Genomic DNA, 15000 nt, shown 5'->3' on the forward strand with positions numbered 1-15000 from the left:
GGCGCTAACCGGTTCTGTAAAGATATTCAGATGCTTCATGACTATGACGCTACCCGCAAGGTGGCCGATTCGACGTGTCGGAGTGGGATAAGGGGGCCCTCACTTCGATTACCGCCCCATCCCGGTACGATCTTTGGATGGCAACCATCGATCCGTGCTCCGTCTCCAATACGGGTCACGACGGTATAGGCGGGTATAAAAAAAAAAAGGTAGCCAAATGCCTCGTCATCTAATTAGTGACGCGCATGAATGGATTAACGAGATTCCCACTGTCCCTATCTACTATCTAGCGAAACCACAGCCAAGGGAACGGGCTTGGAAAAATTAGCGGGGAAAGAAGACCCTGTTGAGCTTGACTCTAGTCTGATACTGTAAGGAGACATGAGAGGTGTAGCATAAGTGGGACTACGGCGCCGGGCTACGGCTCGGATGGTATAATGTCAGTAACAATCTGCCCGGGACTTCGTTTCCAGCCCCCACCTCGTGGAGGTCGGGCCTCTGCAATCTAGATGGAAAATAGCCGCACACTCGCACAACGAACACAGTTCAGATTGCAGAGAGGGGGCCAAAGGCCGAGAAGCGATCTAAGCTAAGAGAGTCATAGTTACTCCCGCCGTTTACCCGCGCTTGCTTGAATTTCTTCACGTTGACATTCAGAGCACTGGGCAGAAATCACATTGCGTCAACACCCGTTAGGGCCATCGCAATGCTTTGTTTTAATTATACAGTCGGATTCCCCCGGTCCGTGCCAGTTCTGAGTTGATCGTTGAATGGCAGCCGACAAGACACCGAGCCGTAGCCGGGCGCTCATAGTTGCCGACTTTTCATTCATAATATCTAACATACTCCTGATAGTGTAAGTTAAATGGTTCATGGTTGCTATCAAAAGGCTCACAGTTCCCGTCACATTATTTGCACAAGCCGTCAGAATGCTCACATTAAGAAAAAAAGTGCTCATAATTGCCGACCATTCGTTCATAATTGCCGACCAAGGCCTCACAGTTGCCATCAAAACGCTCATAGTTGGCGACTTTTCGTTCATAATTGCCGACCAAGGCCTCACAGTTGCCGTCAAAACGCTCATAGTTGCCGACCATTCGTTCATAATTGCCGACCAAGGCCTCACAGTTGCCGTCAAAACGCTCACAGTTGCCGACTATTCGTTCATAATTGCCGACCAAAGCCTCACAGTTGCCGTCAAAACGCTCATAGTTGCCGACTTTTCGTTCATAATTGCCGACGAAAGCCTCACAGTTGCCGTCAAAACGTTCATAGTTGCCGACTATTCGTTCATAATTGCCGACCAAAGCCTCACAGTTGCCGTCAAAACGCTCATAGTTGCCGACTTTTCGTTCATAATTGCCGACGAAAGCCTCACAGTTGCCGTCAAAACGTTCATAGTTGCCGACTATTCGTTCATAATTGCCGACCAAGGCCTCACAGTTGCCGTCAAAACGTTCATAGTTGCCGACTTTTCCTTCATAATTGCGTACAAAGGGCTCATAGTTGCCTACTTAATGGTTCCAGCTCATCTTCAAAATACTCATAGTTGCCTTCAGAATGTTCACACGTAGTTTCAAAATGCTCACATTCGCTTCCACGATGCTCATAGTTGCCGACTTTTCATTCATAATATCTAACATACTGCTGATAGTGTAAGTTAAATGGATCATGGTTGCTATCAAAAGGCTCACAGTTCCCGTCACATTATTTGCACAAGCCGTCAGAATGCTCACATTAAGAAAAAAAGTGCTCATAGTTGCCGACCATTCGTTCATAATTGCCGACCAAGGCCTCACAGTTGCCGTCAAAACGCTCATAGTTGCCGACTTTTTGTTCATAATTGCGTACAAAGGGCTCATAGTTGCCTACATAATGGTTCGTGCTCATCTTCAAAATACTCACAGTTGCCTTCAGAATGTTCAAACGTAATTTCAAAATGCTCACACTCGCTTCCATGATGCTCATAGTTGCTGACTTTTCATTCATAATATCTAACATATTGCTGATAGTGTAAGTTAAATGGTTCATGGTTGCTGTCAAAAGTCTCACAGTTGCGGTCAGATTTTTCACACAAGCCGTCATAATGCTCAAATTTTAAAAAAAGAGTGCTCATAGTTGCCGACCAAGGCCTCACAGTTGCCGTCAAAACGCTCAAAATTGCCGACTTTTTGTTCATAATTGCGTACAAAGGGCTCATAGTTGCCTACATAATGGTGCGTGATCATCTTCAAAATACTCACAGTTGCCTTCAGAATGTTCAAACGTACTTTCAAAATGCTCACACTCGCTTACACGATGCTCATAGTTGCCGACTTTTAATTCGTAATACTGATAATGTAAGTTAAATGGTTCATGGTTGCTGTCAAAAGTCTCACAGTTGCGGTCAGATTTTTCACACAAGCCGTCACAATGCTCAAATTTTAAAAAAAGAGTGCTCATAGTTGCCGACCAAGGCCTCACAGTTGCCGTCAAAACGCTCATAGTTGCCGATTTTTCGTTCATAATTGCCGACGAAGGCCTCACAGTTGCCGTCAAAACGTTCATAGTTGCCGACTTTTCCTTCATAATTTCGTACAAAGGGCTCATAGTTGCCTACTTAATGGTTCCAGCTCATCTTCAAAATACTCATAGTTGCCTTCAGAATGTTCACACGTAGTTTCAAAATGCTCACATTCGCTTCCACGATGCTCATAGTTGCCGACTTTTCATTCATAATATCTAACATACTGCTGATAGTGTAAGTTAAATGGATCATGGTTGCTATCAAAAGGCTCACAGTTCCCGTCACATTATTTGCACAAGCCGTCAGAATGCTCACATTAAGAAAAAAAGTGCTCATAGTTGCCGACCATTCGTTCATAATTGCCGACCAAGGCCTCACAGTTGCCATCAAAACGCTCATAGTTGGCGACTTTTCGTTCATAATTGCCGACCAAGGCCTCACAGTTGCCGTCAAAACGCTCATAGTTGCCGACCATTCGTTCATAATTGCCGACCAAGGCCTCACAGTTGCCGTCAAAACGCTCATAGTTGCCGACTATTCGTTCATAATTGCCGACGAAAGCCTCACAGTTGCCGTCAAAACGTTCATAGTTGCCGACTATTCGTTCATAATTGCCGACCAAAGCCTCACAGTTGCCGTCAAAACGCTCATAGTTGCCGACTTTTCGTTCATAATTGCCGACGAAAGCCTCACAGTTGCCGTCAAAACGTTCATAGTTGCCGACTATTCGTTCATAATTGCCGACCAAGGCCTCACAGTTGCCGTCAAAACGTTCATAGTTGCCGACTTTTCCTTCATAATTGCGTACAAAGGGCTCATAGTTGCCTACTTAATGGTTCCAGCTCATCTTCAAAATACTCATAGTTGCCTTCAGAATGTTCACACGTAGTTTCAAAATGCTCACATTCGCTTCCACGATGCTCATAGTTGCCGACTTTTCATTCATAATATCTAACATACTGCTGATAGTGTAAGTTAAATGGATCATGGTTGCTATCAAAAGGCTCACAGTTCCCGTCACATTATTTGCACAAGCCGTCAGAATGCTCACATTAAGAAAAAAAGTGCTCATAGTTGCCGACCATTCGTTCATAATTGCCGACCAAGGCCTCACAGTTGCCGTCAAAACGCTCATAGTTGCCGACTTTTCGTTCATAATTGCGTACAAAGGGCTCATAGTTGCCTACATAATGTTTCGTGCTTATCTTCAAAATACTCACAGTTGCCTTCAGAATGTTCACACGTACTTTCAAAAAGCTCACACTCGCTCCCACGATGGTCATAGTTGCCGACTTTTTATTCATAATGCTGATAGTGTAAGTTACATGGTTGATGGTTGCTGTCAAAAGTCTCATAGTTGCGGTCAGATTCTTGACACAAGCCGTCAGAATGCTCACATTCAAAAAAAAAAGGGCTCATAGTTGCCGACTATTTGCTCATCATTGCCGACCAACTCCTCACTGTTGCCGTCAAAACGCTCATAGTTGCCGACTTTTCGTTCATAATTGCGTACAAAGGGCTCATAGTTGCCTACTTAATGGTCCCAGCTCATCTTCAAAATACTCATAGTTGCCTTCAGAATGTTCACACGTAGTTTCAAAATGCTCACATTCGCTTCCACGATGCTCATAGTTGCCGACTTTTCATTCATAATATCTAACATACTGCTGATAGTGTAAGTTAAATGGATTATGGTTGCCATCAAAAGGCTCACAGTTCCCGTCACATTATTTGCACAAGCCGTCAGAATGCTCACATTAAGAAAAAAAGTGCTCATAGTTGCCGACCATTCGTTCATAATTGCCGACCAAGGCCTCACAGTTGCCATCAAAACGCTCATAGTTGGCGACTTTTCGTTCATAATTGCCGACCAAGGCCTCACAGTTGCCGTCAAAACGCTCATAGTTGCCGACCATTCGTTCATAATTGCCGACCAAGGCCTCACAGTTGCCGTCAAAACGCTCATAGTTGCCGACTATTCGTTCATAATTGCCGACCAAAGCCTCACAGTTGCCGTCAAAACGCTCATAGTTGCCGACTTTTCCTTCATAATTGCGTACAAAGGGCTCATAGTTGCCTACTTAATGGTTCCAGCTCATTTTCAAAATACTCATAGTTGCCTTCAGAATGTTCACACGTAGTTTCAAAATGCTCACATTCGCTTCCACGATGCTCATAGTTGCCGACTTTTCATTCATAATATCTAACATACTGCTGATTGTGTAACTTAAGTGGTTCATGGTTGGTGTCAGAAGCCTCACAATTTCTGTCACAATGCTCACGCAAAACGTAAGAATTCTCACATTAAAAAAAAAGTGCTCATAGTTGCCGACTATTCGTTCATAATTGCCAACCAAGGCCTCACAGTTGCCGTCAAAACGCTCATAGTTGCCGACTTTTTGTTCATAATTGCGTACAAAGGGCTCATAGTTGCCTACATAATGGTTCGTGCTCATCTTCAAAATACTCACAGTTGCCTTCAGAATGTTCAAACGTAATTTCAAAATGCTCACACTCGCTTCCATGATGCTCATAGTTGCTGACTTTTCATTCATAATATCTAACATATTGCTGATAGTGTAAGTTAAATGGTTGATGGTTGCTGTCAAAAGTCTCATAGTTGCGGTCAGATTCTTGACACAAGCCGTCAGAATGCTCACATTCAAAAAAAAAAGTGCTCATAGTTGCCGACTATTTGCTCATAATTGCCGACCAACTCCTCACAGTTGCCGTCAAAACGCTCATAGTTGCCGACTTTTCGTTCATAATTGCGTACAAAGGGCTAATAGTTGCCTACATAATGTTTCGTGCTTATCTTCAAAATACTCACAGTTGCCTTCAGAATGTTCACACGTACTTTCAAAAAGCTCACACTCGCTCCCACGATGGTCATAGTTGCCGACTTTTTATTCATAATGCTGATAGTGTAAGTTACATGGTTGATGGTTGCTGTCAAAAGTCTCATAGTTGCGGTCAGATTCTTGACACAAGCCGTCAGAATGCTCACATTCAAAAAAAAAAAAAAAGTGCTCATAGTTGCCGACTATTTGCTCATAATTGCCGACCAACTCCTCACAGTTGCCGTCAAAACGCTCATAGTTGCCGACATTTCGTTCATAATTGCGGACAAAGGGCTCATAGTTGCCCACATACTGATTCGTGCTCATCCTAAAAATACTCACAGTTGCCTTCAGAATGTTCACACGTAGTTTCAAAATGCTCACACTCTCTTACACAATGCTCATAGTTGCCGACTTTTCATTCATAATGCTGATAGTGTAAGTTAAATGGTTCACAGTTGCTGTGAAAAGTCTCACAGTTGCGGCCAGGTTCTTCAGACAAGCCGTGATAATCCTCACATTAGAAAAAAAAATGTGCTCATAGTTGCCGACCATTCGTTCATAATTGCCGACCAAGGCCTCACAGTTGCTGTCAAAACGCTCATAGTTGCCGACTACATGTTTATAATTGCCGACCAACGCCTCACAGTTGCCGTCAAAACGCTCATAGTTGCCGACTTTTTGTTCATAATTGCGGAAAAAGGGCTCATAGTTTCCTACTTAATGTTTCATGCTCATCCTCAGAATACACACAGCTGCCTTCAGAATGTTCACGCGTACTTTAAAAATGCTCACACTCGCTTCCACGATGCTCATAGTTGCCGACTTTTCATTCATAATATCTAACATACTGCTGATAGTGTAACTTAAATGGTTCACGGTTGGTGTCAAAAGCCTCACAGTTTCTGTCACAATGCTCACGCAAAACGTGAGAATTCTCACATTAAAAAAAGTGCTCATAGTTGCCGACTATTCGTTCATAATTGCCGACCAAGGCCTCACAGTTGCCGTCAAAACGTTCATAGTTGCCGACTTTTCGTTCATAATTGCGGACAAAGGGCTCATATTTGCCTACATATTCGTTCGTGCCCATCTTCAAAATACTTACAGTTGCCTTCAGAATCTTCACACGTACTTTCAAAATGCTCACACTCGTTTCCACGATGCTCATAGTTGCCGACTTTTCATTCATAATATCTAACATACTGCTGATAGTGTAAGTTAAATGGTTCATGGTTGTTGTCGAAAGCCTCACAGTTTCCGTCAGATTCCTCACGCAAGCCGTCAGAATGTTCACATTAAAAAAAAAAGTGCTCATAGTTGCCGACCATTCGTTCATAATTGCCGACCAAGGCCTCACAGTTGCATTCAAAACGCTCATAGTTGCCTAGTTTTCGTTCATAATTGCGGATATGGGGCTCACATTTGAAAACATAATTCTTCATGCTTATCTTGAAAATACTCGCAGTTTGCTCCAGAAAGTTCACACGTGCTTTCAAGGTGCTCACACTGGCTTTCACGCTGCTCATAGTTGCCGACTTTTCGTTCATAGTTGCCGACTTTTTGTTGATAATTGCAGTTATGGGGCTCACAATTGAAAACATAATTCTTCATGCTTATCTTGAAAATACTCGCAGTTTGCTTCAGAATGTTCACACGTGCTTTCAAAGTGCTCACACTAGTTCTCATGATGCTCATAGTTGCCGACTTTTTGTTCATAATTGCCGGCCAAGGCCTCACAGTTGCCGTGAACACGCTCATAGTTGCCGACTTTTCGTTCATAATTTTGGACATGGGCTCACACTTGCCGTCAGATGGTTCACGCTACAGCGGTACTTGGGCAATGAGTATTTCTTTATATGTACTAACATAGGTTAATTTCGAAGAAGAAGTTAGTTAAAAATATAGAATTATCAAATATACAAAAAAAAAGATATTCATATGTCATAAAATAATAAGGTTTTCAATATCTAGTTGGCAGGCAATCAGATAAATAATACATATATATATATATAAAAATGGAGAGAAACCACGTAATGGAAACATTGTTATTTTGATGTGGCTCGTATGTATTATAAGAAAATAAGGAACCAAGGCTACAGCGAATTGTATTTTATCGTTGTAACACTAGCCGTCAAACTGCTCACACTTGCCGTCAAAATTCTTATACATGTCCTCAAAATTTATAAAATTACTAAATGTGGTAAGAAAAAAAAAAAAGCAACGAAGGCTTTACGTATACGACGCCTTTCACACCCGCAAATTATGAGGCACTTCCTGTAGAGTTATAATGGCCATATTTGACGAAACTGTAGCCTTTCGGGAGTAAGTCACAGGAAAATTTCCAAAAGTGAATATTTCGAATGTTTAGTTGGTCTAAAGGGGCGATGAAGATATTTCCCATGTTATTTAAATGGACGATTTTGCGGACCTATAATCTGAAATTTTAGGTACTTTTAATAAAACTTTGAAATTCCGTATACTTGTACGTTTTCGTAAGTCTTACCTAGTTGGATATATATTTCCAAGTTTAGCGTGGTTTTATGCGGAACTCAAAAAATTTCCCATGTTATTTCTATGAAACACCTTTGACATCCCAAAATTATTGGGCACTTCCTGTAGGGCTACAATAACTAATTTCGACATGATTGTAGATTGTCGGGACTAACCAACAGGAAAATTGTCAAAAGTGAATATTTTTAACTTTTAAGAGGTCTAAAGAGGAAATGAAGAAATTCCCCATGTTATTTAAATGGGCCTTTATTTAGACTTGTAATCTCAAAGTTTAGTTACTTGTAATTGGAACACAAACGAGAAATTCGGTATTCTTGTACGTTTTCATTAGCGTTACCTAAGTAAATCAGTACAAAGTAAAAATTTTCAACTTTAGAGTGGTTTTATGGGGAATTGAAAAGTCTTTCTCATGTCATTTATATGGGACGTCTTCTGCACGCCAAAATGTTCGGTTAATTGTGGTAGGATTGCAATGATGAAATTTAGCATAATTGTAGGCTTTCCAGACTAAGCTACAGCAAAATTGCCAAAAGTGAATATTTTTAATGTTTAAGGGGTCTAAAGGAGGATGAAGAAATCCCCACGCTATTTAAATAGGCGTTTTCTTGGGATCCAAAATCTTATCTTTTAATTAGTTGAAATAGTAAAGTAAACTTGAAATTCCCTAGAATTGTGAGAATAAGAGGTGCAAGGGCGAAATACCTTCAAAAGGAGGGGCTTTGTGGGCGAAGCCACAAGCTAACCAAACTAAACTTTTGTTTGTCTTTTACCGAAGGTTTGAAAAGTTTTCGACTAAGAGAGGTGTAGCTGTGCACGAAGATGTGTTGACATTGTGCGGAAAAGTGGAAAGAAGAAAAATAGTGATAAGCGAAAAAAAATAATAATAATAACATAAATTTTATTTAATCATATACTTTACTCTTTCAATGGGTGAACAATAATAGAGCATGAAAGTAAATTAGAGTAAATTTATATTTCGCTCACACTTGAGGTCATTTTTATTCGAAACTAAGCTTTTGCACTACTATAAGGAAACTATTCAAAACTGAGAAGTGCAATTTCTACAACAAGTGTACCTGGATATTATGCGTTCGAGTACGTGTAAGGAATTATTGTATCTGCACTTTTCTACAAGAAAAGATACTCTAAATTGTTGTAGAAATTTGAAAATTTGACGGCAAACAGAGCCCACGCTTAACGTGAACACCGCCCGTGAGAGTACATAATTTGATATCTTTTTTTTCTTTTCTTTCATTTTTTCTTTCTTTCCATTTTCTTTCTTTTTCTTTTCTTTTTTTTTTCTTCTCAACAGAAAGAAAACTAGTGAAACTAGAGAAGAGAAATCTCTACCGAGAATGTACGAAAACATTTTTTTTTTTTTATCGAAGTAGGTGGAAGGAATCATCGGATCAAAATGCTCAAAGTTGCCATGAGGATCCTCACACAAGCCGTCAAAATGCTCATAGTTGCCCACAATTCGTTCATAATTGCGGACATAGAGCTCACAGTTACCATGAGAAGGTTCACACTAGCCGTCAAAATCCTCACACTTGCCGTCAAAACGATCATAGTTGCCGACTTTTCGTTCATATTTGCGGATATAGGGCTCATAGTTGAAAACATAATTTTTCATGCTTATCTTCAAAATACTCGCAGTTGGCTTCACAATGTTCACACGTGCTTCCAAAGTGCTCACACTCGCTTTCATGATGCTCATAGTTGCCGACTTTTTGTTCATAATTGCCGACCCAAGGCTCACAGTTGCCATCAAAACGCTCATAGTTGTCGACTTTTCGTTCATAATTGCGGATATAGAGCTCACAATTGAATACATAATTTTTCATGTTTATCTTGAAAATACTAGCAGTTGGCTTCAGAATGTTCACACGTACTTTCAGGGTGCTCACACTTGCCGTCAAAACGCTCATAGTTGCCGACTTTTCGTTCATAATTGCGGACATTGGGGTCAAAGTTGCCGACATTGTAGTTTATGTTTACCTTCCAAATACTCTCCGTTGCCTTGACAATTTTCACACTAACCCTGAAATTGCTAACACTCGCTCTCACAAGGCTCATAGTTGTCGACCTTTCATTCATAATATGAAATATACAGTTGATAGTGTAAGTTAAATGTTTCATGGTTGCTGTCAAAAGGCTCACAGTTGCCGTCAGATTCCTCACTCAAGCCGTCACCATGCTCACATTTACCAATAAAGTGCTCATAGTTGCCGACTATTTGTTCATAATTGCCGACCTATGGCTCACAGTTGCCGTCAAAACGCTCATAGTTGCCGACTTTTCTTTCATATTTGCGAATATAGGGCTCACAATTGAAAACATAATTTTTCATGCTTATCTTCAAAATACTCACAGTTGACTTCAGAATGTTCACAGGTGCTTCCAAAGTGCTCACACTCGCTTTCATGATGCTCATAGTTGCCGACTTTTCGTTCATATTTGCGAATATAGGGCTCACAATTGAAAACATAATTTTTCATGTTTATCTTCAAAATACTCGCATTTGGCTTCAGAATGTTCACAGGTGCTTCCAAAGTGCTCACACTCGCTTTCACGATGCTCATAGTTGCCGACTTTTGTTCATAATTGCCGACCCAGGGCTCACAGTTGCCGTCAAAACGCTCATAGTTGCCGACTTTTCGTTCATATTTGCGAATATAGGGCTCACAATTGAAAACATAATTTTTCATGCTTATCTTCAAAATACTCACAGTTGACTTCAGAATGTTCACAGGTGCTTCCAAAGTGCTCACACTCGCTTTCATGATGCTCATAGTTGCCGACTTTTGTTCATAATTGCCGACCCAGGGCTCACAGTTGCCGTCAAAACGCTCATAGTTGCCGACTTTTCGTTCATAATTGCGGACTTAAGTCTCATAGGTGGCAACATAATGGTTCATGGTTGCCGTCAATATGCCCAAAGTTGAACACGTATCTCCCATGGAAAACTTTAACCGCTTATCGCCATGAGAGCTCAAAATCCAGCCTAAAGTTGAAATTGAACGCTGTCAGCGGAATCAAAACCTGGAGGTTTTTTTTTTTTTTTTTTTTTTTACAAAGGAGCGTTCAATGGAATTCCGTAATATGAAATAAACTGAATATTCGTGTGAACGAGCATGAAAATTATGACCTCTTTTATGCGTGTACTTAAGGGATGAGCTAAGTGACTGATGACAGATATGTTGGAATGTGAATGTCGATGAACCGAATAACATATCGTTGTTAATTCACAGGTACAATTGAGACATGATATATCTTTTCAAACGTAGGCATTTTGTAAGCAGCACCGCAAATTTTGTCCGCGAAGACAGGCTTTGCTGTCCGCCAAGATGTGCGGACATTGTGAGGGAAAATGAAAAGAAGAAAAATAGTGATAAAAAGAAAAACAACATAAATTTTATTTCACCATATAGTTTACTCTTTCAATGGGCGACCTATAATAGAGTAAGAAAGTAAATAAGAAGAATTTTACATTTTGCTCACACTTGTGGTCATTTTTATTCCAAATTAAGTTTTTGTACTATTGCAAGAAAACTATTCGTACCCGATTAATTTAATTTCTGCAAGACGTGAACCTACATACTTTACAGGGAAGTTCATAAAAAGAATTGTTGTATCGCCATATATATATAAAACTTTAAAATGTTACAGAAGGTTGAACATTTGACGGCAAACAGAGGCCACACTGACCGTCGAAAACTGCGAACGCAGCCGGCAGGTGTAGAGGAGAACACAAAATCATGTTCTTTCTCAATTGTAAAGAGACCGTAGAAGCTAGAATAGTGAAAGTTCTACACAAGACGTACTTAAACACAGTACATGCGACAACGTACAAACAGTTTGTATATACAAATTACTAACAGAGAAAATTCAGTTTCTCTTTTACCGGAGGGTTAAAATTTTGTCGGCGAAGACAGGTTTCGATTGCCGCAAAGATGTGTGGATACTGTGGTGGAAGGTGAGACGAGGAAAAATATTGATAAAAAGGAAAACAATATAAAATTTATTTAACTATATACTATTCTGCGTCAATGGGTGAACTATAAGAGAGTGAGAATGTAAATTGGAATACCATTACATTTCGCTCACCCTTGTGGTCAAGCTTGTTTGAAATTACGTTTCTACACTATTTTTGGGAAATTATTCAAACCAGAATAGTGCAATTTGCACAGAAAGTGTATGAAAATACTGTGCACGGGAATTGATATAAAGAATTGTAGTAACTCCAATTTTATGAAGGAAAATATACTTCAAATTGGTGCAGAAGGTTGAAAATATTACTGCAAGCACAGACCACACTGGCCGTCAAGGGCTTTGAACGCTACCTGCAAGGATAGATGAGAAATTGAAATCATTTTCTTCCCACTACGAATAGAAAAACCAATAAAACTAGAATAGTAATATTTCTAAACGGAATATATGCAAACACAGTATATCGCAGTAGGTTATTAGGAATTTTTATATTCACATTTACAAAAATGATAAAAATAATAATAATAATAATAATAATAATAATAATAATAATAATAATAAATAATTAAAAAAGTTATTACAGTTCAAAATGTAGCGGAGGGTTGAAAATTTTCCGGCTAAAACGAGGTTTATTGGAAATGAAGATGTGTGGGCATGCACCGTAAAAATAAGACAATCGTTAGAGCAGTGTGTGTGTGTGGGGGGGGGGATAAACATAGAAATAATGAAAAGAAATCACTAATATCCATTCCAGCTTCAATTAATGAACAATGATGTAGGGAGAGAGCAAACAACAACACTGTTGTTTATTCCTTCACATTCGGAATGACGGTCATCCCAGATTCTGTTTTTCCACTATCTTGACGAAAGATAGATTAGTGACATTACCAGCCTACCTGTACCTAAACACTGTGCATTGAAATATGTATAATATTAGTACTCTCATATTTGCGCAGATAAGGCTCATAGTTGCCGTCAACATGCTCACAGTTGCCGTCAAAATGCTCACACGTGCCGTCAAAATGCTCACACTTGCCGTCACAATTTATAAGGTTTAAAAAATGCGGTAAGAAGTAAAGCAACATAAATGTCACTTAACCAGATACTATTCTGTGCTAATGGGTGAGCAATAACAGAGTAAGAAAGTAAATTGGAAAACTTTTACATTTCGCTCACACTTGTGGTCATGTTTTTTTTTTTTTTTTTTTTTGGTAAATTACGTTCTCCCACTATTTTAACGAAACTATTCAAACCAGAATAGTGCAATTTCTACATGAGGTGTACCTTGATCCCAGCATAATTGTGGGACGTAAATCTTGAAGATTTCATTTAATTTCATTTTTAATAATAATACTAATAATAGTAGTAAATATGTGCAAGAAAGTTGAAATTTGGCTTAATACGGGAGGCGAACGACCCAGGCTGTTTGCCGGAATAAAACTTGGATCCCTAACGCCAGAAGCGCATATATTAACGGCTTAGCCACGAGGTGGCTGATACAGAAATAATGCAAATTCCAATATTTTTACTTTTTGCTAATGTTTGAAATTGTTGTTATTGCAAATCACGTTTTTAACAAAACTGTTCTAACTACAAAAGTGAAATTTCAACCCAAACCATGGCAAAGCACTGAAAAGTAAGGAAAAGCATGGCAAAGTAAAGAAATATGTAAAGAATATATATTTAACCGCAGTGACACGGAATATATATAAAAATTCATCCATGGTTTTTCTCACAAACCCAACTCCCCCCCACCCCGAAAGAAAAGATAGGTTTATTGCATCTCTTTGCTCCGGTGCATAATCGTGGCAGATAGGTTAAAATTTCAAGGGACTTCGTGCACACTATAGCAACAGCAAAGTATGTGGGAAGGAACGGCAGAAATCCGATAAAACGCGGTGTTGGCGTGTGCCACCTCGGTAGTGAAAGAATAATTTCTTTCTGTGAACACGAATTTTTCTCAACGAGATTAAATAAATAAATAATTTAATAAAAATTAAATACTTCTAAGGGAAGAACACAGCAAATGAATGACGAGGTAGGTAAAAATTCCAAATGGAAATACAGGGCTGTGAAGTTCAAAAATAAATAAATAAATAAATAAATAAATAAACCATTATCATACTTAAAAATATGTGGTAAAAATTAAAAAGAAAATAAGACCTTTGTTGTACTCTCACGAGAAGATACACACATCGTCTGGAAATTTGAGTCGATAGAAAGCACACAACTGTGATCTAAAACAACCAAATTTAAAACGAAATCACCACATAAGTGTAACCTAATGAAGTTCAACAAAATAAAGCATACAGTAAATTGTGGCGGTGATGGAGGGCGCAGTTACCGTCATGTAAACAAGTCCGTCCACGCTTAAGTTTAACGGGAGCGAGAAGGTAAACCATGTCGGTGATGGATGGCTTAGTTGCCGTCATATAGAGAAACCCCTGTCTATCGTGAGACCCATGTTCCACTTGCTAACACTTTCATGTATGTGAAAACAAGTCAAGATCAGCAAGTGCGAGCGAGTGCGAAAACGTAAAGTCGGCAATTATGAGCAAATGAAAAAAAAAAAAAAAAACAGCAATTATGAGCATATGGAATATTCCAAATGGGAGAATTAAATAAATAAAAAGAACATAAAAGTGTGATAAGACACTTGTTGTACTCTCAAGAGGATATATATACATCGTCTGGAAATTACACAACAACTGTGAGCGAAAGTAAGGAAATTAAAAAAAAAAAAGAGAGAACAGCACATAACTGAAAGCAAATGAAGATCAAGAAAAGAAAGCATACGGTAAATTATGGCGGTGATGGAGGGCGCAGTTACCGTCATGTAAACTAATCCGTCCACGCTTAAGTTTAACGGGAGCGAGAAGGTAAACTTTGTCGGTGATGGATGCTTTAGTTGCCGTCATACAGAGGAGCCCCTGCTTATCATGAGACCCATGTTCCCCTTGCTAACACTTTTATGTATGTGTAAAAAAAATAAAGATCGGCAAGTGTGAGCGAGTGGGAAAAGGTAAAGTCGGCAATTATGAGCATATGGAACATTCCACATAAGACACTATATACCTCATCAGGAAAGTACACAACTGTGAGCGAAAACAACCAAATTAAGTAATCAGCACATAAGTGTAAACTAATGAA

At 39.5% G+C, this 15000-nt stretch overlaps 1 pseudogene; it reads left to right on the top strand.

The window, feature by feature from the left end:
• LOC145688666 (large subunit ribosomal RNA) overlaps positions 1–320 on the top strand; it is a 3858-nt pseudogene extending 3538 nt beyond the window's left edge.
• The last annotated feature ends 14680 nt before the right edge of the window (positions 321–15000 follow it).

Source organism: Thermobia domestica, chromosome 6 (assembly GCF_964235325.1).
Source record: "Thermobia domestica chromosome 6, izTheDome1.hap1.1, whole genome shotgun sequence".
Taxonomy (NCBI): Eukaryota; Metazoa; Arthropoda; class Insecta; order Zygentoma; family Lepismatidae; genus Thermobia; species Thermobia domestica.